Source organism: Diabrotica virgifera, chromosome 3 (assembly GCF_917563875.1).
Source record: "Diabrotica virgifera virgifera chromosome 3, PGI_DIABVI_V3a".
Lineage (NCBI taxonomy): Eukaryota > Metazoa > Arthropoda > Insecta > Coleoptera > Chrysomelidae > Diabrotica > Diabrotica virgifera.
In genome coordinates this window covers 120,007,199-120,032,865 of record NC_065445.1, presented here as the reverse complement: position 1 = coordinate 120,032,865, position 25,667 = coordinate 120,007,199, and the positions used below count along the sequence as shown (strand labels likewise).

Genomic DNA, 25,667 nt, shown 5'->3' with positions numbered 1-25,667 from the left:
TAAACCATATATTATGAGGTTACCACTTAAGGTGATACAGTAGCGATCAACAGGTAGCCAAAACGCGTTCCAAGATTGCGGCTCTAATTTTGAATATTTTTTCGAGATATTTGGCACACGTATTCGTGATATAATAAAGAATGGCGGTACAGAGCCCAATTTGAAAAATATATTAATATGTGGAAATTACTCTGTAATTAAATACAATATTAAAAAAACAAGCCTGTACCGCCATTAATAAGAACAAAAAAATACACTTTCTTCAAATAAACTTTTTTATCCGATGCCTAGATTTTGTGTCATTTTGGAACTACTAATGAAATAAAAAATTTTAGTAGTTCCAAAATGACACAAAATCTAGGCATCGGATAAAAAAGTTTATTTGAAGAAAGTGTATTTTTTTGTTCTCCTTAATGGCGGTACAGGCTCGTTTTTTTAATATTGTATTTAATTACAGAGTAATTTCCACATATTAATATATTTTTCAAATTGGGTTCTGTACCGCCATTCTTTATTATATTACGAATACGTGTGCCAAATATTTCGAAAAAATATTCAAAATTACAGCCGCAATCTTGGAACGCGTTTTGGCTACCTGTTGATCGCTACTGTTTCCTCTAAAATAGTGTGCTAGTTCCAATTACTCAGCACAATGTAAGTATTCTCCACATGTTTTTTCTTATTAAGAGTCACAATTTTAACTGTTTGCTTTAATCTAACGTGGAAAACTTCATTCTAGGCACTGAAGATGTTCTGAATTAGAACGAAAACGTTTTGCAATCCTTTTGGATGACATTTTATGAAGTTTTTAATAAACGATTTTATACCAGTATACAACTTGAAGTTTTTACTTCTGTATGAGTTGTTTATTAAAATCTCCGCAACTTTTCTGTCTCCTAATTTTTGTAAGTGCTTGTTCACAATAGATTTTAATATATAGTTCGTCCGCTATAACTTTTCCCATGCGTCACGATTCATTTTCAAACAAATTAAGTCAAAACATGAAGTGAAACGAACGTCGATGTGTATATACATTTTGTATACTGTATACTATATACTACACACATCGGCGTACGGTTCACTTTATGTTTTGACTTATGTTATGATTTGTTTGAAAATGAATCGTGACCCATGGGAAAAGTTAAAGCGGACGAACAATATCACACTTTATATGTGCTATTTTTACATGCCACGTACGAGTTCATAGATTTCTTGTTGTCTGATAAGTAAACTCTTTTGCCGATTAAGGCTCTGTTTCCTATCTTCCTACAATTATTATTGTTTTATATCTACATATGTAGTTAATCTTACTCAGTGTCAATCTATGTAAAAAATACGACTTATTGAATACTAGCATGAAGGCATTTAGAGGTACCTAAAGGTATTAACTTGAGCATTTTTCTCCGAACGAACCGAACGAGCAGAGTGCGCTGTAACAAATTGCTCTAGTCCAGTGGTTCCCAACCTTTTATGTCTGGCGACCCACCTTCTGATGTTTTTTCACATTCGCGACCCATCCAACACCAATGATTGAACACATATGTACTTTATTCAGCTACTGTAAGAGCCACGCCACGACCCACCTGAAATCCGCCAGCGACCCACTAGTGGGTCGCGACCCACCGGTTGGGAAACGCTGCTCTAGTCAGTACGTGTTCGCGAGCAAAAGTCTGTCAAACCGAACACTGAAATAAAACGAACAGGGACAACACGGGAATGCGGCGAATAGAAAAAAACACTTCGAATAACCTGAGCATTTACATGTTTTTGCGCACTCGGCTCGTTTGGTTCGTTCGGAAGAAAATGCTCTAGTCAGTACGTGCCTTTAATAGTTATTTATGATATAAGTGTTAAAAGTACACGTTTAAGGCACGCATGTGAAAGTTTGCAGAATGAGCGATAGCGAGTTCTGCAATTCACATGAGTGCCTTAAAAATGTACTTTTTAACACGCATATCATACAATATTTTTTCTACAAACGTAATTACAGGACAATATCTACAAAAACTTTTACTTGAACGTGACTGACATTCCATTTTTATATTTTTTTGACATTACATCAAAATTGTCTGTACGGTCAATACGAACTGCAGTGCCTTAAAAATATTTTAAAGCACTAGTGCCTTAAAGTAGCATTTTTAACGCACGCATGGAGTGCTAAAAATTGCATTTTTAACACGGTTGTAGAAAAATTATTTTTTCCGCAAATCGCCAGGAAATTTTGACATTCCTGTCAAAATTTCTTGAAGAAAAAGTCAGGACTTCCTTACTGTAAGGAAATGTCATTTCCTTACTGTAAGGAAATGATATTTCCGTACAGTTGTTAGTGTTCTACATAAATGATAGAAAATTATTAATAATCCATAAAACGTCTGTATGCATTTTCGTACTTTTCTCTTGATTTCTTTGGCAATAATTCTAATGAAGCAGTATTCACTGCCTCAACCAGCTCTGGAGGAGTCCCAGGAATGGAAATTTCATCATCACTTATCATTTTACTTTCGAGAACACCAGCAATTAAATTTATAAGCGTCAAGTTTGACAATTCAACCTCAATACGTTTCCATAGTAACCCAAGTAATTTTATTAGGAATTTCAAAGCACCATTTATTTGGGAATAAAATTATCGCGTTTTTTTTAAATCAAATCTGTCGAATTTTAAACGATTTGCGGAAAAATAGTATGTTTACCTCGTAGGAAAAGCCACATTCCTGGACTCTGTGTTGCTAAGTCTCGGCTTGCGCCTCGACTTAGCAATCTTCACAGTCGTCCAGGAATGTTAAGCTTTTCCTACCCGGTAAACAATGTACTATTATTATGTGAATTGGTTTTTAAATTCAAATATTTGCTCTTTTTCTATTGAATACATTCTCCGGTCTCTATTTAATTTTATAACATATCCCGAAGAAAAATTAAATTAGAATAATACTGGACACTGGACGCTTATGAAAAGGTACTAAAACGGTTTCTTGACAGTGATTTATTAATCTCATTCAGTATCAAATAAAGTTTAACTCTAAATTTTTTGACTGCTTTTTTTAATTTATGATGGTAAGAACACATATAAAAATGTATTTTTTTTATTTTACAGATTGTTTCCTACGGCGCTGAAATAACTTTAAAACCACTGAAAGAGATTTGATTTTAACCGCAGGACGGTATTTGACTTTTATTTTAATAGGTAAGTATTTTATTATTTTTCGCTTATAGACTAAAGAGTCGCTATAGGTGAAATTTCTTAATCATTTTAGGCACGACGGGACCCTATAACTTAAATAGTAGAACCTAAAAGAAAACATTTGAGCACTGTGCCGTCACTTTTCAGTGGCACATGCGTCTACAGTGGCGCATCAAACTTTCCACTTTTGGACGGGATACATAAATTAAAAAATACCCTCCCTCATTACCAGAATTTAATTTTGTTCATTTTTTTAAGTTCTATATGATTAAGACATAAGATTCATCGTAATTTTAACCCACCACCCCCTTCTCCCTGCCCCCACCATCAAAAACTTTATTTTTCGATTTTATTTTTTTTTGTGGGATGCAATCAATTTTAAAATTTCAAAAAATTCACACGCGTAGTTAAGGCTTTTATAAAACACGTCTATTTTTATACACCTGTAGGTTGAGTGTACATAACCTCAAAAAAATTTTAAATTTTTTTTTTTTTGGAAAAAAGTATATAACTTTTTTTTGGGGATAGCTGCAGATCTAATTTTTTCTTAGTCTTGTGTATTTTATCAAACACTATATCTCTGATTTTTTTCAGATTTTTCTGTAACGCTGGTCACCTTTAAAAATCCAAAAAACTATTTTTTAAGGGGTTTTGGGGGGTCTGAACGTGTTTTTCTAATTTTTAAATATTCTAAAGGACTCAGTTACTTCAAGTTACATATAACCTATAAAAACAAAATTGATTTGATATATTATGAAGTCTATAAAATAGGAAAAATACCCCAAAAAACAGTTTTTCGGATTTTTGAAGGTGGGGAGCCTTACGGAAAAATCTGAAAGAAATTAAAAATATAGTGTTTCATAAAACACATAAGATTAAGAAAAAATTAGACCTGCAGCTATTCCTCAAAAAAAGTTATACGCTTTTTTGAAAAAAAAAATTCTTTTAATTTTTTGAGGTTATGTACACTTTACCTATGTGTCTATAAAAAATAGGCATGTTTTATAAAAGCCTCAGCTATGCGTGTGAATTTTTTGAAATTTTAAAATTGATTGCATCCCACCAAAAAAAAAATAAAAACGAAAAATGAAGTTTTTGATGGTGGGGGCAGGGGGAAGGGGGTGGTGGATTAAAATTACGCTGAATCCTATGTGTTAATCACATAGAACTTAAAAAAATAAAAAAATTAATTCTGTTAGTAAGGGAGGGTAACTTTTATTTTATTTATCCCGTCCATAAGTGGAAAGTTTGATGCGCCACTGTCGACGCATGTGCCACTGAAAAGTGACGGTACAGTGTTCAAACGTTTTCTTTTAGGTTCTACTATTTAAGTTATAGGGTCCCATCGTGCCTAAAATGATTAAGAAATTTCACCTATAGCGGCTCTTAGTCTATTATTTTTAATCCGCACTCCCAGTACTTAAACAATAGGCTATAAATAGTCTATTTTTCAAGACTATAATTCTTGCTCCGGATCGGTACTCGCCGCAGACAGACGTTCGGATATAATAATTAGCGTCTCCTTTGCAAAGACAATGACGGCGACTTTGCTAAGTAATAAGACATTTACTCAACACACACTACATATTACACTAGGTATCTGATTGCATAAATCCACTGTACCATGCCAATGGCCATAAGTGGTCGAGGCATTAAGCTAAATAAAAGAAAATTTTGCTACCGATATTAATTGAGTTATATTTTGTAATCGTACAATTGTTTAAAAAATTTCATAGGTAGGTTCTTCTATTCAATGAATTTCAATTATTCGAATTCTATTTGAAAGCTTAAATGTCCTTTTTCTACAACCATGTTAAAAATGCAATTTTTAGCACTCCATAGGAGCGTTAAAAATGCTACTTTAAGGCACTATGGTTTGTTTTTTAACAAAGAGGAGTGATTCAAATTTACCGCGCTGTATTGCTTGTTTGTAATTGGTCCAATCGCAGACAAGTTTACTCCCAGAGATATGTAAAGAGAATAGATCTGGCTAGGGATATGCCACTCAATGCATCGGGGTGTAACGCCGATATCAAGTACGGTGGTCTAGCTATCTTTGTCTGTCGTGCGAGTGTGAGCGTATTTACCAAGAGGTGGAAGTAATGGAACGACAGTTACACAGACACAGAGGCGGCAGCCATCATATGCTAGAGAGAGAAAGTTAAGCGCCGGTAGAGAGAGATAGATAGACTACCGACCCGAACTGCTCCACGTTACGCTATTTTTCCGAGTTGGCCAAATCTATGTGTATAAGATTTTTGTTTACTCCACTGTTATAAAATTTTGACACTAATGACATTTATCAAATTTTGACACGAGTGACATTTCATAGGTTAATTAAGTTATATCGGCGATGTTCTTTCATAACCGTCGACGAAACATGGTTCCACTGGTATACACCAGAGACCAAGAAACAGTCGATACAATAGACGTCACCCCGCGAACGTGTTCCGAGGTGGACGAAGACTGTCCAATCGACCGGAAAGGTGATGGCCACCATTTTATGAGATTTACAAGGTGTGACCTACATTCACTTCCTAGAAAAGGGCAAAACGATCACAGGGCTTTACTGTGCCGCATTATTGGCCCGATTCGATGCCGAATTTCAGAAAAAACTGCCCCAATTGGGGAAGAAAAAATACTCTTCCACCATGACAACGCTTTAGTTCACACCTCCGCTATCGCCATGGAAAAATTGATTACACAGTACACACTGCTATTTCATCCAAAAAATCCTCCAGATTTAGATCTGTACGACTTCTTTTTGTTTCCAAACTTGAAAAAATCACTTGCTGGGCAGAAATTTAAGTCGAATGAAGAGTTCGTCGCCGCCACGGAAACCTATTTTGCAGACCTGAAGGAAAGGTATTTTTCAGATGGGTTAAAGAAGGTGGAAAATCGTTGGGTCAAGTCTGTCAAGCTAAAAGGAGACTACGTTCAAAAATAATTCGCCACTTTTACAAAATTTTCCGTTTTCTTTTGAAGGCTAAATACTTATCAGACCGCCCTAGTATAATACAGTGGAACCTCGTTAACTCGGATTAATCGGGACCGCGGCCGATCCGGGTTATCGAAAATCCGGGTTAGCCGGAGAAAATGGTAAAGATTAATTAAACACGGTATACTTACAGATAAACTCCGTTATAATTGAAATAACATGAAATATATATGCACTATACACATCTAAATTACGTATCAATTACGCCTTTATCAATTCTACCTAATGCTTCTAGTATCTTTTCCATTGTCACTACAACATTTTTACGTTTTGTTGCCATTACGTAGACAAAAAAACACGCAAACACAATAGTGCAGTCACTGAAGGTTTTCACCTACGATTTCGTTGAACCTCCATCGATTTTTGTGAAATTTGGTGAGCAGTTAGAGGATACCTCAAGGAACAAAGGTGACATGATGCCAACTTGCGCTTTTACCCTGGGGGTGGATGCCACCCCTTTTCTGGGATTAAAATTATTTTATTAAAAATAATACCATAAATCGATAGAGGGACAAATTCTAAGCAAAATTTGTTATATTAAGGTATTAACATAAATCAACACTTTTTGAGTTATTAAAGATCAAAAATTTTATTTTTTGAAGTTATACTTCTTTACGATCGAGAGTGAATTTTATCACATGCCGGGCGCATGCGCACACAGACACTGTGTATTTCGTTGCTAATCTTTCAAGATGTATGTATCAGCGCTGTCAGCGCAAATAAGTCATATTATATCATATAAAAGGATATTATATTAGTGTTAAGTAAATGTATTATTTATTATAATTTTTGTGTCTTTGGGTTTGTCTTCCTCGGGAATAAGATATTTTATAATAATAATAAGTATATTTAAAGTATTTTTGTATACTTCACTTGGTCAGTATATGAGAAATCTTGTAACCTGTCAAAGCAGAAGGGATATAGCTCAGTGGTAGAGCGTTTGACCGGAGATCAAGGGGTCCCGGGTTCAAATCCCGGACGATTCATATTTTTTTTATATTTTTGGTATCGTTTTAATAAAAAAATTTTAAAAGTGGTAGGTAAAGAAAGTTAGTTTAATATTTAAATAAAATACAAATAACCTGTTAAATATATTAATTTCGTTGAAATCATAATAATAGAAGTATAACTTCTTACGTGCGTACAAAGTACACACACATTATTTTTCGTAAAAAATGCATGTTTTAAAGCTGTTTTTCAAAATACTAAACTTATGTTAATTCAAAGTGAGTTACAGGTAATTGAATGTATATTTTTTTCGATGAGTACTCAAATCTGAATATAAGAAAATATAAATTCATGAGATGCATTTTATAAAATATACCTGTTAAACACTTATCAAAGTACTTCAGAATACCTAACAAATGAGCTCCAGAAGAAGTTAATAGCATCAAAATTAAGCAAGTTATGATGGAACTAAGAGAACCCTTTCGATTTTTTTAGGAAAAAGTGAAAAATAAAACATACGCCATTTCCACAAAAATTCAAAATAGTAATCCTTACAAAAATTTCTTTGTATTAGCATAAGTAATGATTTTAACAATTTTCACCGGTTCAGAATGCATATTTTTGAAAAAAAGATATAATTTAAAAAAAAAATCAGAATTTTTAAAATTATCATCATTTTCATTTTCTTTTGATATTAACTATAAAAATACTCAATATACGTAAAAAATGGTAAACAACTAAATTTCAGTTTTTTCTATATCAAATATTATACCTTATTACAATTTCTGTAGGGTGAAAAATAACCGAGATAGATACGTTTAAAACTTAAATTTTGCTGCGAGAACCATGTACCCGTGGCCATTTAATCTTTGATTTTTTAAAAAATAAGGGATTTGAAAGATTAAATTCAACGCGTTTTAATAGCCTTTGAAATTACCTTTCAACCCGTTTTTTAGGTGAACCTGATATCTTAAAAATTAACGGAGTTATTAACGATAACATTTTTTGAAAAAATTTTTAAAAGAAAGCTCGAAAAATTTTTGAAGCATAAATTTTAATGCTATTAACTTGTTCGGTATCTCATTTGATACATATTTCTAAGTACTTTCACAAATATTTAATAAGTTTATGCTATAAAATGCATAATTTTCCCGTAATTTAAAATTGAATACTTAGATTTGGGTACTCGCCGAAAAAAATATGCGTTTAATTACCTATAACTCACTTTTAGTTAATATTAAAAGGTTTTTTTAGTAAAGAGTTTATTTAATTTTTTATTAGCTTCAATTTCGGTAATAATAACTTTTTTTTGTAAAAACTTATAGTTTTTGAGTTATCTATGAAAAATCGGTTAAAAACATGCATTTTTCTTATGAAAAATTAAAATTTTTGATCTTTAATAACTCAAAAAGTTTTGATTTATTTTAATAACTTTATATAACAAATTTTGCTTAGAATTTGTCCCCCTATCTAATTATGGGGTTACTTTTAATAAAATAATTTTCATCCCGAGAAGGAGCTTGTCAAAATAACTGCCAATATTTGAACACACATTTCAAAGTTCTCTGCAAATTTTGTGATTTAAAGACATTCTTAAAATAGTTCAAATTCGTTATTCATATACTGTTTGAGTTCGTCTTGACGTTTTGTATGATAATTAAGTTTATCTAACTTCAGCAGTTGAATCTGCAAAAAAAAATATAATTATAAAATAAATAGTGAAGTGACAGTGACGTACCAAATTCTGTTTTTCTGCAATGAACAATTCACACATACGGAATACATACAACCAGTGTCTATTGTGGTATTAGCAGAAATTGTAGGTAAACAGCAGGTCCACTATTAATATACATCCAGGAACGTGTACCCAACTCTCAAACAATATCCACCCCCAGAAAACACTTTCGAGAATGCACCAAATTCCGTTTACTACTCTCAAGAGGCAAATACTCCTATAGCAAACATTCCACAAAATCAATTCATTTTTCCAGCACAACTACAACAATTTCCACTACAATCACAACCAGTGTGCTACGTCCAAAACAACCCATCCACTGCAGAGCAGACCTCAAAAAGACAGATAAATCTTGAAACTATACATTCAGAAAACTCGGATATTGAGTTTAGCGAAGACGAAGACAAAGAAGCCCAAAATAAGAACTCATGGCAAGTAGTCAAAAAACGTAAATTTAAAAATACCGATTCTAATTCGTCCAGTTCACCACCAACAAAAATAAAAAATCGATACAGTGCATTATCAAACGACGAGAACACTGAACACACTGAAACAGAAAAACAACAGAAGGTACCGGTACCAAGACCACCTCCAATATTCATATATGGTGTCAAAAACTTTAAAGATATGCTCGATAACTTTGCACAAATTATACAGAAAGAAACATACTATACCAGAACCCTGCCAAACGACACTGTCAAAGTTATAACACATACAACAGATACCTATCGTCAACTGGTAAGATATTTACGAGACAAAAAAATCGTTCACCACACTTACCAAATAAAGGAAGAACGTGCCTACAGAGTGGTAATAAGACATATCCATCACTCTATACCCACAATAGATATAACAAAGGAGTTAGAAAATGCCGGCCATAAAGTTCGCAATATAACCAACGCCCGACACAAACAAACAAAGGAACCCTTATCCTTATTTTTCATAGACCTTGAACCCAAGAGTAACAACAAAGACATATTTAATCTAGAATTTTTATGTCACACCAAAATAGCAGTGGAAGCACCAAAGAAGAGAAACTCAATCGTCCAATGCATGCGTTGGATGCTTACAATGCGTTGCATGCTGTTGGATGCGTTGTTGTCAAGCTTACGGCCATAGTAAAACATATTGCACTAAACCACACTACTGCGTCAAATGTGGAGAACAACATGATACAAAATCTTGTAAAAAACCTAGAAACACTCCGGCTCAGTGTGCACTATGCAAACAAGATCACCCTGCTAACTATAAGGGCTGTGTTGTCTACATGGAACTAGTAGAAAACAGAAATGTGCCAAAAAGAGGAAACCAACAGCCCCAAAGAACAACATTTAACAACCCACATGTAAGTAATGAAACAAATCAGCTAAACACTACTCTACAAAATCATCATAGAACCTATGCAAATGTGACAGCACATCAAATCAACCACGACCAAGAACCTAAAACTAACATAGAACTACAACTAATAACATTCCTTAACGAGTTCAAAAACATGTTCTCACAACTCATGAGTCAAAATAGTATGATATTAAACTTACTCACACAAGTCATTAACCGAAGGAATTGTTAATGTTAAACATACTTAGAATTGCCACATGGAACGCTAATGGCCTGCTAAACCATAAGCAGGAAGTAATCACTTTCTTAAACCAGAATAAAATCGATGTACTGCTTGTTTCAGAAACCCACTTTACTGATCTAACTACGTTCAATATTCCGCTCTATACTACATACAGTACACCTCACCCCGATGGTACAGCTCATGGTGGCTCGGCCATAATCATACGAAGCTGTGTATCACATCATGAATTGCCAAAATATACAACAGAAAAAATTCAAGCAGCAATTGTTCAAGTGAATGCAACGCCATGGCACTTTAACATATCTGCAATCTACAGCCCACCTCGTCATGCAATCTCCACAGATGAATACAAAGCCTTCTTTCAATTACTTGGCAGTAAATTGGTAGCCGGGGGAGATTGGAATGCGAAACACACACATTGGGACTCAAGACTCATAACAACAAAAGGTCGTAATCTTAAAAGCAATGACCGACAACAACTATGATTGCCACACCAACGGAATCCCCACTTACTGGCCAAGTGACCCCAGAAAACTTCCAGATGTGCTAGACTTTTACATAAGCAAAGGAGAATCCAGAAACAACTGTCTACAGCGTTTCCCAACCGGTGGGTCGCGGACAGATTTTAAGTGGGTCGCGGCGTGGCTCTTACAGTAGCTGTGTAGCGTACAGTGACCGTGTTCCTTATTTTTTTCTATCATCGTGGGTGAGGGATGGGTCGCGAATATGAAAAAACATCAGCAGGTGGGTCGCCAGACATAAAAGGTTGGGAACCACTGGTCTAATAGAATCCAGCTATGACCTCTCATCTGATCATACACCAGTTATTATGAACAAGAGTACCACAGTTATAAACAACACACCCCCTCCTCGACTAGCGTCAAAAAACACCAACTGGGCAGATTTTCAATACTACCTAGAGGAAAACATTAATCTTAATTTGCGAATCAAATCTCCAGACGAGATAGATACAGCAGCTCAATATTTCACCACCCTTGTGCAAGAAGCGGCATGGCAATCTACACCACGAACTGAACGCAGACCGACACATACAACAAATGTTCCCCTACACATTCGGCAACTCATTGCTGAAAAACGTCGTGCGAGAAGAAACTGGCAAAGATCTAGAAACAACATAGATCAACATATATACAATAAACTACGTAGACAACTTGGAGTAGCCATCAAAGCTGCAAACAACGAAACCTTCGAACATTACATTACAAACCTTACAGCAAATGATCAGACGCTATGGAAGGCGACTAAGAAACTCAAAAAACCATACACAACTATTCCTCCCCTCCATAAACCAAATAGTGAATGGGCTCGTTCCAACAAAGAAAAAGCGGACGTCTTTGCTGAACATCTTACGAGTGTATTTCAAACCGAGCCACCAGACCCTGATGAAGAAGTGGAAGAACTAATTAGCGCAGCATGTCAAATGTCCCTTCCAATCAAAAGTTTTACTCCTATAGAAGTCAAGAAAGAAATAACCAAACTCAACTCACGAAAAGCTCCAGGTTATGACTTAATCTCGGCACAAGTACTAAAACAATTTCCTCGTAAGGCCATTATTATGCTAAAAGTAATATTTAATCGCATGATAAGTTTATCATACTTTCCAAAAATATGGAAATTTGCAGAAATCATAATGATCCTTAAGCCAGGCAAAGCGCCCAATGAAGTAACATCTTATCGACCCATCAGCCTACTCCCAATCGTCAGTAAAGTTTTTGAAAGATTGCTGCTACAAAGAATATACGCAGATCGTGAATTCCTAACATTACTACCAGAACATCAGTTTGGTTTTCGGGAAAATCACTCTACTACACAACAAGTCCATCGAATAGTAAATGAAATATCAAAAACTCTCGAAGAAAAGAAATACTGCTACGCTGTATTCCTAGATATCTCACAAGCGTTTGACAAAGTTTGGCACAGAGGTCTGCTTTACAAAGTAAAATTAGCACTATCTAGTAACTATTTCCTTCTAATCAAATCCTACTTATCAAATAGATATTTCTCAGTAAAATTCAAAGACCAACAATCCAGCCTCTGTCCTATTAACTCCGGAGTTCCGCAAGGTAGTGTTCTCGGGCCGCTGCTTTTCTTACTCTACACAGCCGATATACCAGAGTCTCATAATACTACGATCGCTTCCTTTGCTGATGACGTAGCAATACTAGCGGTAAATGAAGATCACATACAAGCCTCACAAGACCTGCAACACCATCTGGATATACTCAGTGAATGGTACACAAAATGGCGAACAAAAGTAAATAAAACAAAATCATCTCAAATCACGTTTACAAAGCGCCACACCACATGCCCACCTGTAAGAATGGAAAATGTACGAATACCAACAGTAACAGACGCTAAATACCTTGGCCTCCACCTTGACCAACGTCTACTTGGAAAAAATATATACAGACTAAAAGAAGACAACTAGACTTAAAATTTCGGCAAATGTATTGGCTCCTTGGACTCAGATCAAAACTCAACATCCAAAACAAAATTCTTCTGTACAAAGCAATACTCAAACCTATTTCTTAATGTTGTTCTGAAGCTATTTCCTTGTGGCATTTTTATGATTAATTATTTATATGGGAAATAATTAATATTTATATAAATAATTAATCAAACCTATTTGGTACTACGGACTACATCTCTGGGGCTGTGCAAAGTTAACATCACTGAACATCATCCAAAGATTTCAGTCTAAGGTTCTAAGATCATTAGTGGATGCGCCATGGTATGTAACTAATCAAACACTTCACGAAGACTTAAATATACCTTTCATCAGAGAAGAAATCCATCGAGCCTCGGAATCACAAAGCGAGCGTACCATTCACCATGACAATGAGTTAGTAAGGGAATTATTCCATAATGGTCCTGTCACAAGGAGACTAGATAGAACCTGGCCTCAGGACCTATTTTAAAACTTTAACATAAATAGAATAAGATGAGACATCATTGGAAGTCTCTTCTTCATGCCCAAAAACATGGAACAAATTTACTTAATACTCTTTTAATGATGTAGATTGTAAATAAACATAATTACATAAAAAAAATCCCGAGGAAAGGTGGCATCCACCCCCAGGGTAAAAGCGCAAGTTGGCACCGTGTCATCTTTGTTTCTTGAGATATCCTCTAACCACTCACCAATTTTCATGCAAATCGATGAAGGTTGAACGAAATCGGAGGTAATAGCTCATATCCACCTTCAGTGACTCCACTACAAAATCTGAATAGATTTACGAACGATTACAGAACGGAATCGAACAATACGACTGTTACTACACACAATACGGTCTCAATCGCAACGATGATATATTATTTCATAACAGTGAAGACTAAGACCATTGTTTAAAAAAGAATTTTTTATTAGTCTTTTAGTCTTTTTTAAACAATGCTAAGACAGTTTAAAATAAATAAAGGATACTACAGGTGCTTGTTGTTTCCGATAACACGACAATGAACGTCGTGTGCCATGAGTCATTTTTACTATCGTATAATATGTAGTTCAAATTACACAAATACCCATTATCTCTCAAATATTTTATTACATACATTTTTATTGATGAAATGTTTGTCTGATAAAAATCAGTCCGGGTCAGCCGGACTTCCGGGTTATCGGGGCCGACTTATCGGGGTTCCACTGTATATTAAAAAATTAGAACATTTAATAATTATTGCCTCCATTGTATTTTCAACCAGTGATAAATCGAAAATGATTACATAACAGATTCAACTTTTTTTATTTATTCATTCTTTTTGTCTAAAAATTAGCATATAATGAATACGTCAAGGTCTACCTATCGATTGTTGAATAAAGATTAAAATATTGTTATTTATAAGATAAATTCACTTACTGTCATCCAAATCATCTCTAATTAATGTGATTGATTTATTTGACCTACACTAAAATAATTGTGGTTATCCTATCAATTGCCATTAATCAAAATATTTACGTGTGTTACACAGAGATTGTCGACAACGGAGAAAAAAACATTAAGCAATAAAACTCATTTATCTTTAGATTGCGTGTAATTGTATTTGTTTGTCTGTGTTACATTTCAAGAACGACACAACCTAACACACCATGCATGTCTTCCAGTGGCAGTAGCTGATATCTTTCTAAAAAAATCTAAATCGATCCTATAAATATTTGAAATATTAACTGTGTGAATTAGAACAGTTTTGCTATGTGAGCAGGAATTAAACTAACCAACTAATAGAAATAATGATCTACACTCATGCAAAAAAAAACGCAACGGAGAAAATTTTGGTCAAATTCAAAGTATTTCAATTTTTTTATTTTTAGCCCTATTTTGATGATTTTTTAGCACACTATGTATAAATTTAAAAGTTTTAATTTGGTGTAGTCAGTTATTTGATAGAATTCTATATTTGACTTATTGTACGGGGTTAATTAAAACGTGGTTTTTTATCCTATCTTTGAAACATTCTGTGGAATATTTCCGTTTGCGAATTTTCGTAAAACCTTATTTTTCGGTTGCAACCATGTCTCCTAATACTCCAGGCTGTGGGTGAAAAATAGGTCGATTTCAGGATATAATTCAGGAATTTTTGAAACGTATCAGGTGTTGTAAAGGACGATGCCAGGAATAACTTCTACTAAAATGTAACCAAAAATATTGTGAGCTTTTTTTTTAATTGCGATTTTCATTTGTTAAATTTGCAATTTTTAATGATTTTTAATTTTGCAGCTTAGGATATTGATTTTAGAGAAAAACTTTTTAATAGAAAGTTGTAGTAAATTAAAAAACCTACAATTTGAGGTACCGTAAGTTTAATTTGGTTAATTGGTTGTTGCAAAACAGCCTGCGAAAGGTCCAAAATGGCCGTTTTTTACAATTGCATTATTTATTGTACAAATAATTTTCTTTTTATTTTTTAAAGCTTTGAAATGAAGATCTTTCAATTCCAAACATAAAAAAAATTGTAAAGGCAGATTAACGAATTTGTTGCTTAGATATTATAAATTGTTTATCCCAAGAGGTCAAATGTCGAAGGCTATAACTTTTTGAAAAAAAAATCGTAGAGAGTTGGTGAAACATCTAATCTCCTTCTAAAGAGTTATATTTTTATATTCTGATGTAAATAAATGCGTAAAACATTTTTAAACCTCTAATTTTTGGGTTTGAAAATAAGGGGGCAAATTTCGTTATAAACATTTAGAGCTGAAGCGGCCCTGTACATCCTATGAGTTTTTAACTTACAGATTATTGTTGCTAAATATGAAACAAAGATTTATAAAAAAATAAAAAATTTCTACGACCAACTGAAGCCGAGATAATTTTTGAGTTTGAAAATAAGGGGGCATATTTCGTTATAAACATTTAGAGCTGAAGCGGCCCTGTACATCCTATGAGTTTCTAACTTACAGATTATTGTTGCTGAAGACAAAACGAAGATTTATAAAAAAATAAAAATTTTCTACAACGAACTGAAGCCGAGATAATTGTTTTTTTTTTATCTTGAGTCGTAGTGCCTTTCTTTACAACAATTAAGAAATTATTTTACAGTCATTGACTAAAGAAATACTTATATTATCTTAAAATAAAAATTATTATAAAATATAATTACATTTAATTATTAAAAATTATTTTTAAAATCGGTGCTTTTGCGAGCGGCCGAATTTTGCAAATCGCCCGGCTCGCTTCAAATCGCCCGGCTCGCTTCAAATCCGCGCGGTCGGAAAATTTTTACTTAGCTTGTATTAAATTTTGAGAGAAAACAATATAATAATATTACCATTATAATATACAGTCTTTTACCACTGTATTTGTTTTTCTTGATAAACTTTTATATGTGAAATTTCATTTCTGAAGAAATAATATTACAAAAATTATACATATATGTATATGAAATATATAACTATATTTTAATTGTTTCATTGTTATATAAATATAATAATAATAATGTTTCTTCTTACTATAATATACAATATAAAACTTTTTCTTCTTGTAGTGACTATTCTTTTTGGATTTCACATATAAAAGTTTATCAAGAAAAACAAATACAGTGGTAAATAGACTGTATATTATAATGGTAATATTATTAAATTGTTTTCTGTCAAAATTTAATACAAGTTACGTAAAAATTTTCCGAGCGCGCGGATTTGAACCGAGCCGGGCGATTTGTAAAATTCGGCCGCTTGCAAAAGCACCGATTTAAAAAATAATTTTTAATAATTAAATGTAATTCTATTTTATAATAATTTTCATTTTAAGATAATATAAGTCTTTCTTTAGTCAATGACTGTAAAATAAATTCTTAATTGTTATAAATAAAGGCACTATGATTTAAGAAAAAAAAAACAATTATCTCGGCTTCAGTTGGTTGTAGAAAATTTTAATTTTTTTATAAATCTTCGTTTCGTCTTTAGCAACAATAATCTGTAAGTTAGAAACTCATAGGATATACAGGGCCGTCTCAGCTCTAAATGTTTATAACGAAATTTGCCCCCTTATTTTCAAACCCAAAAATTATCTCGGCTTCAGTTGGTCGTAGAAATTTTTTATTTTTTTATAAATCTTCGTTTCATCTTCAGCAACAATAAAATGTAAGTTAAAAACTTATAGGATGTACAGGGCCGCTTTAGCTCTAAATGTTTATAACGAAATTTGCCCCCTTATTTTCAAATCCAAAAATTAGAGGTTTAAAAATGTTTTACGCATTTATTTACATCAGAATATGAAAATATAACTCTTTCGAAGGAGATTGGATGTTTCACCAACTTTCTACGATTTTTTTTTTCAAAAAGTTATAGTCTTCGACATTTGACCTCCTGGGATAAACAATTTATAATATCTAAGCAACAAATTCGTTAATCTGGCTTTAAATTTTTTTTTATGTTTGGAATCGAAAGATCTTCATTGTAAAGCTTTAAAAAAATTAAAAAAATTATTTGTACAATAAATAATGCAATTGTAAAAAACGGCCATTTTGGACCTTTCGCAGGCTGTTTTGCAATAACTAATTAACCAAATTAAACTTACCGTACCTCAAATTGTAGGTTTTTTAATTTACTACAACTTTCTATTAAAAAGTCTTTCTCTAAAATCAATATCCTCAGCTACACAATTAAAAATCAATAAAAATTGCAAATTTAACAAATGAAAATCGCAATTAAAAAAAAAGCGCACAATATTTTTGGTTACATTTTAGTAGAAGTTATTCCTGGCATCGTCCTTTACAACACCTGATACGTTTCAAAAATTCCTGAATTATATCACGTTTTTTCACCCACAGCATGGGGTATAAGCATTGTGTTTCTTGTTTCATGTCAAAATATGCCTTGGTTCATTTTTAGAGATAAATGCATTTTCCACCCACAATTTAGGACTTTTTTAATTATCATTATTTTGGAGTTATTTTGTAATACGACAAGGTGGCTTTGGTGACTGTTGTCATGATGTCATATTGACACTTACATTTTGTTTACCTATGATTGATCATGGTTCTTAGTGTCGAAGATTGTGCGAAAGCCGATGCTCTGGTTCTGGTTGAAGATGGGCGAAATTATGACATAGAGTACTACACACTCATCGCTCTACTATCCAAACGGTAGTGGAACTTTTTATACGAACTGGATCAAACAAGCGTAAAGCGGGAAGTGGCAGGAAGCGCAAAACTACCGCTTTAGATGATCGTCGTTAGGTTCGAGGCAATAATGTAAGTGTATTTACAGTTCGTCGAAGATTACACGAATTTGGTTTGCAAAGTTGCAGACCATCAACTGGCCCCAAATTACTTCCACGGCACAGAGTGGACAGACTACAATTTTCCAACAATTTACATTGGAATTTAGGACAATGGAGCAATGTTATTTTTACGGATGAGTCATCAGACGGGAGAGAACGAGTATGGCGTCGAACTGGAGTGAGATTTGCGGAGTGCGCTTTCAGTCCCTGCGTTAACCATGGAGGGGGTTCGGTGATGATATGGGCAGAAATATCCCGAGAGGCGCACACTGAATTGGTAATTATTGAGGGTTCGTTGACTGCACATCGGTATATTGAGGAAATTTTAGCGAATCACGTAGTATCCTTTGCTCAATATATCGGCGATGATTTTCTATTAATGCAAGATAATGCGCGACCCCACTCTGCAATGTGTGTCACGCAATATTTAGAAGAAACTGGTATTAATAAAATGAACTGGCCAGCGTGTTTGCCAGATCTGAACCCAATAGAGCACGTTTGGGACATGCTTGGTAGAAATATTGGAGGTCGCGAAGTTGCACCAGCCTCAATTAACGAACTTCGCTTGGCTCTAGAAGAGGAATGCCAAAACATCCAGCAAGATGATATTCGCAACCTCATGGACAGCATGAGCCGACGTATCCAGGCAGTTATAGAGGCTAGAGGAGACAATACAAAGTATTAAGTTATTTTTTAGTAGTTTTCTTTGTTATTTGCATACTTAGGTTAAGTTACATTTAAGTTGTTTTTTATGTTTTGTTATTGTTATCATTGTTCATTAAAACCAAGATCATGTCGTTGTTTTTAATCATTATTTATATACAGTGATTCTGGGATGTCGATATGTCATTTCTTCGATATCAGTCACCAAAGCCCCCATCGTCGTATTACAAATTAATACAAAAATAATGGTAATAATAGGAAAAGTCGTAAATTGTAGGTGGCAAAGTCATTTCGCTCCTAAAAATGAACCAATCCATATTTTCACATAAAACAAAAAACATAATACTTGGAAGATATGGTTGCGATCGTAATGCAAAGGTCTTACGAAAATCCGCTAGCGGAATTATTCCACAGGATGTTTCAAAATTAGGATAAAAAACCACCTTTCAATTAACCCCGTATAATAAGTCAAAACAAAAATTTATTAAAAAACTCACTATACCAAATTAAAATCTAGAAATTTTTACATAGTGTGCTAATGTAGGGCTAAAAATAAAAAAACTGAAATACTTTGAATTTGACCAAAATTTTCTCCGTTGCGTTTTTTTGCATCTGAGTGTATATTAAATTAAAAATAAATTAAGATAAAGGCAGTTTTTGTTTTTAGAAATAAATTATTATATAGTTTAACAAAATGTCTACAGAACTATCCAAAGTCTACAGAAAACCAACCAACACCAACGTAAACATCACAAAAGGAATTAACGTATCCCTATAACATAGAGTACGAAGCACCTGTTGCAATGAAAATATATTCCAGGAAAAAAATCCTGCTATATACAAAGGTTTTTACTGAAAATGACTACCCGTTTTACACACACACACAATTTTTATAAAGAAGAATTCCACAAGATTTAAGAAACGAAACAACAAACCACCAGCATTCAGATAGACCACTTATCAGCGGTAAAAAAACTGTAAAACCGTGGAATTTTGAGAATCAACACCGATTTTAATGAAAATTTGGGTTTAAGCTCTGTTGACACTCTTCTTCAAAATCCGAACTGCGCTTTTGCCCTGGGGGCGTAAACAACCCCATCTAGGGGATGAACATTGTTTAATCAAATTAACTATGGAAATAGATAGAGTGACCAATTCTGAGTAAATTTTGTTCTATAAATTTTTTTTTATAAAATTGACTTTCCAAGTTATTTGCGATTGAAACTATGCATTTTTCATTGAAAAACTCACGTTTTATAACAATTTTCATGAATAACTTGAAAAAATTCAATTTTATAGAAGAATCATTAAGAACAAAATTGTGGCTAAAAAAAACAAAGAGATTCGTATCGGAAAACCCTAGGTAAACCAAATAGCGACTGAGTTATTGCTCTTCAAAGGATGGTTATTTTCGAAGAACCTCGAAATGCGTAACCTTCAATCTCAAATAACTCGAATGCAGTGCAATTTTTTGGGAAATCTTAAGAGATATCTTTTAAAGTTCATTAAAAAATATTTCAAATGAGCTTTGACAAAAGTTTTTTGCATAAGAATTTACTGACTTATGACGAAAATAAAGTCGCTCTCTGCTTTTTAAAGTTATACTTCTTTAGGGACGAGGGTAAATTTTGATTTTACTGGGCGCATGCGCACACCGACTACCGACAGTATGGTATAAACGTTATAGGGGATCTGATTGGGTGTTAAAATCATCTGTCAATAATCAATATGGAGATTTTGGATAAACAAATTAATGTTGTGTATATTAGTTTTTATTGTTGTGATGGCAGAGAAACAAGTTTATAATTGTAGTGACTTTTTTAAAAGTTTTTAAAAGCGACAGGTACGTAATAATAATTGTAAATGTTTCAGTATCCTAATAAAAAATTTCATAGGTACCTACTTATTTGGAAAATTTAAAAAGAACCTACCAAAATAGTATGTAATGCTTTGATTTACATAATTTGATTACCATCAAAATTTCTATGAATATTCACCTAATATATTGTTTTCTTTCAATTCTAAATGATTTCAATTCAAAATCAAAATAATTTGATTAAATTCAGAACTGTCAAAAGTTTAATCCGTTTAGTTAGTTGATCTTCGCACATGATGACGCATGGTCTCCGTGGGTAAAAGTTTAAGGTGAATGAATTTCAATACTAACTGCGCTGATAAGCGGGTTCGAGCCCCAATAGAAACTTTTGATTTTTTTATATATTTTTATACATTTTATGATTGTAAGTATATTTATTATATACTTTTTTTCAGAAAATACGTATTTAGTTAAAAAAATTTCCGACAATTATTGTTCAGAAAACATTTGTGGCATTTTATTCTTTTATTATTTTAATTTTTGGCACTGTTTTAAATTTTTTTTGAGAAGTAGTAAGTATAAATTAATTTAAATAAAATATAAATAAACTGTTTAAAGTATATTAATTTCGTTGAAATCATATAATAGAAGTATAACTTCTTACGTGCGTACAAAGTACACACACATTCTTTTTTTTTGAAATGTAAAAATTAAACCCTCGTTATTACAATGAATAGCTTTCCACTTGAAATTAACTTGTAAAGTGATAATAATAAGACATAACATTTGACATAAGATGGTTGTATTTTAGGTTTTAGACCATGTAGAACTTTTTATTAAGAATCACTTTTTTTCGTAAAATTAATAATAAAAGAGTTGAAATAACTGAAAATAATGCTAGTTATCCATAATTTTTCAAAAAAAAATTCAATTAGAGGATGTAATTGCGTAAAGTGATAATAATAAGACATAACATTTGACATAAGATGGTTGTATTTTAGGTTTTAGACCATGCAGAACTTTTTATTAAGAATCACTTTTTTTCGTAAAATTAATAATAAAAGAGTTGAAATAACTGAAAAGAATGTTAGTTATCCATCATTTTTCAAAAAAAAAAAATTCAATTAGAGGATGTAATTGCATACTAGCATATAATTTTTAATTCCAAACAACTTTTGATAATAGCAATTTTCAATATTTTGAAAAATAAAGCTACTTTACTCTTGAGTGAAATTCAAACTACCTTGTATAATATTCAAAAAATTTGATATTTGATGGTTAAATCTTAGGTTTTGGACCATGCAGAGCTTTTTATGAAGAATAACTTTTTTTCGTAAAATTAATAATAAAAAAGTTTTCCATATGGATACAACTTATAGGAACATAAGATCCTCTCTTATGTACCTCCTTCTGTAGAATATTTTACTCTCTCTTTGTAGAATCTTCTTCCACCTCTCTATATAATGTTATACTTTGATGGCGTGTATGTTCTCCTTCTACCCTTAATATACCAGCCATTAATACACCACCAAAAATGAAATTATTTGATTTTGTTCGAAATCTTGCATGTTGTCATAACATTTAAGGAAGATTCATATTATCCGTTCGGGCACGTAGCTTTTCGTTTACGAAAAATATAAAAACCTGATTTTACAAAGAGTTGTCTGATACTATATGCTCTGGACAGTATGAATTGTTCATCTTTGAAACCATAAATCAATATTCTTCTTCAAAAATCTTCCTTTAAGTAGATATTCTATCTCAGAGGGAGCCCATTTTAATTTCCCCCCTTCTAATTGCCCAAGCTGAAACAGTAGCCATCGTTGATAATATATTAACTTCACCACTACCAATTTAACGTTTAAATTTTTTATGCATACCAGGAATCGCGGTATAAAAAATTCAATATGTTTAACCCTTCGCAGGTAAAGGTCCTCATAGAAGAGATTTCTATATAGAGATATTGACAGGTAGGGAACAGAAGGTAAGTATATACCTATATGAAAAAGAGGCTAGTGACCAGATGTAAATACAATACGTCGCCAGTTTTTATGCCGCCAGTTTTTTATATATCAGAGCCGGTTTAAGGTCGACTAGCTAAGACGTTCTGAGCAATTTGGAATATTCGAAGCAGTGAATAATAGGCCTGGCTCCCACGTACCAAAAAAAAGATTATTGATAGCAAGCTCAAAATTCGTTAATAGCTTAACGGTGTCTAGTCGGACAAACTTTGATGTACGGGAACACTGGAACAGGGGAAGTTTTAATTGTGGAACAAATTAAAAATTTGGAACGTCAGATTACGAAAACTTCCCATGTATTTTGTCGGACAGAACTTCCGATTGATTTGTTACCCTTTCATTAAACTCTCATGCAAAAATCAGACTTCTATTTACCACCAATATAATTCCGGTCATTTGACATGTTCTACGTGTCGGACTTATTGTAATACCCAGTTGGTGATAAATACTAGTCTGATTTTTGCATGAGAGTTTAATGAAAGGGTAACAAATCAATTGGAAGTTGTGTCCGACAAAATACATGAGACGTTTTCGTAGCCTGGGAAATTTTCAACCTGTTCCACAATTAAAACTTATCTTGTTCCAGTGTTCCCATACATCAAAGTTTGTCCGACTAGACACCGTTAAGTTATTAACAAATTTTCAGTTTGCTATTAATCAACTTTTTTTTGGTAACGCGGGATCCAGGCCTATAAGATTAAAGGGCATATAGTTGAAACAACTACGGGGAAGATATAAAAAAACGGTACAATTGTGATGATGGTGGCCGTATAAAAAGAACACAAAAAAATTGTACAAAAGTAATAGAGATAACCATTAGAGTACGATCCCGAAAGAACAGAAGAGGAAACATAAATACCTGTACCAAAGGTTAAAATGGAGTATCAGAAAATATATCTATGATTCGAAAAATGCGATAGTATTTGATGTGTAAAAGCCTAAAATAATAAAGGACTAATAAAAGATAAACTTAAAAAACGTGCATTGTATAAAGTACTTTTATAGTGTTGAAAAAATTTGACGGTAAAACAAAATCCAAACGAAGTAGATTATATATACAAAATAAAGAAAAGAAAAGGACTATTAGCGTTGATTGATAAATGTAGAGGGGTATATTCCAGTATATTCATCAAGCAACGCTATTAGTACCAGATTTTATTGTAACATGAACAAATTAATCAGAACGGATCTTTATTAAAAATATTATTTTTCCTTACAATATTTAAGCTGTTTATTTTATTGTATATATTTTTATCGTTATCGAATGATTATATTCAATGACATCATCATTCTCTTCGTCATCATCCCTATGCGTCGGAAGCGGAATCGGCTTCCCTAATTGTATTTTTCCATAAGTTTCTACCTTGGGTCATATCAACATCAATAATTCCCTTTACCGACATGTCCTGCCTAAGCGTCTCCTCGAGGTCTTTTTTGACCTTCTTCTCCTACTTCTTCCAGGAACCCGCAGTTCAACAATTCTTCGTATTGGGTGATTAACGTCTCGACCAAACCATCCTAACCAATGCTTCCTCATTTTGGCATCAAGTGGTGTCACCCCTAGACTTTCCCTAATATGTATACTCATTCCTTATTTTATCTTTATTTGTTACTACATCCATCCATCTAAGCATTCTCCTTTCTGCCACATGTATTCGTTGTTTCTCTTTCTTTTTAACTGCCCAACATTAAGTTCCGTACATTATAGCCGGTCTTATGGCTGTTTTATAGAATTTTTCCTTCAGCTTCATTCAAATTTTTCTGTCACACAACACACCACTCGCTTCCTTCTATTTTATCCATCCAATCCTAATTATCTTGAATGTATCTCCATCTATTTCACCACTACTCTGTAATACCGATCCTAGGTACTTAAAACTCTCACTTTTCACAATCATTTAACCATCCAAAGATATAATTTTATTTGTAGTAACTTCATCTTTAAACGAACATTCCAAATACTCTGTCTTTATCCTAGTAAGTTTTAAATCTTTTTCCTCAAGAACTATCTCCACTGTTCCAGTTTTTGTTTCAAGTCACCTTCACTATTTCCCACCAACATAGTGAACCAACATTACGTCATCAGCATACATTAAGCACCAGGGAATGTTACCCTGTAATTTCGCTGTTATCTAATCCAAATCGAATGAGAATAAATAAGGACTAAGTACCGAGCCTTGGTGCAATCCTACTTTCACATGAAACTTATCAGTCTCTCCCATACCTGTCCTAATACTATTTGTTACTCCTTCATACATATCTCTCACAATCTTTACATATTCACCGGAGACTCATTTCTTATTAAATACCCACCATATGGATCGAGGAACTCTATCATATGCTTTCTCAAGGTCAATGAATACCATTTGAGCGTCTGTTTCTTTATTCCTGTATTTTTGCATCAATTGCCTTATAATATGGAAATTACATCAGTTGTAGATCTGCCGTGCATAAAGCCAAATAGATTATTGGATATTTCGATTTCTTTACCTACCTATCCTTTTATTAGTTACTGTCTCCCATATTTTCATGGTGTGACTAAGTAATTTAATGGCCCTGTAGATTGTGCATTGTTGTATATCTCCCTTGTTTTTGTAAACAGTTATAATATCTCGCATTTGTCCAACTTCCAGAATTCTATTAAATAAACCTATTAGCCAACTTGCTTCTGTCTCTCCTAATGCTCTCCACACTTCCCCAGGAATATCATCTGGTCTAACTGCTTTTCCGCTCTTTATTTTTTGAAGTGCTTGAACCACTTCCTCATTTATTATTTTGGTGACCATTGCTGTTACTGTCTCCGTTAACTCGACTGGTCTTCTGTGGTTGTATTATGTAATGATTATATCCGATGATTTATTCTGTAATGATTCGATGATAATTCGATTATTATGTAATGATTATGATGAGAATTCCATTATTCCGTAATGATTATATTCGATGACGAGAGAGATAATGAAGAAGATATGGGAAAGGAGAATCCTTAGAAGTAA

The 25,667-nt window shown here is 33.2% G+C and overlaps 1 protein-coding gene across 2 annotated transcripts in view; it reads left to right on the top strand.

The window, feature by feature from the left end:
- Nucleotides 1–25,667, top strand: part of LOC126881275 (extracellular sulfatase SULF-1 homolog) — a 505,200-nt gene that overhangs the window by 202,846 nt on the left and 276,687 nt on the right. For both annotated transcript variants that reach the window (XM_050645464.1, XM_050645461.1), the window contains exon 3: nt 3,092–3,181. The gene's annotated coding sequence lies outside the window, so the exon portion shown is untranslated. The remainder of the gene's footprint in view (nt 1–3,091; nt 3,182–25,667) is intronic.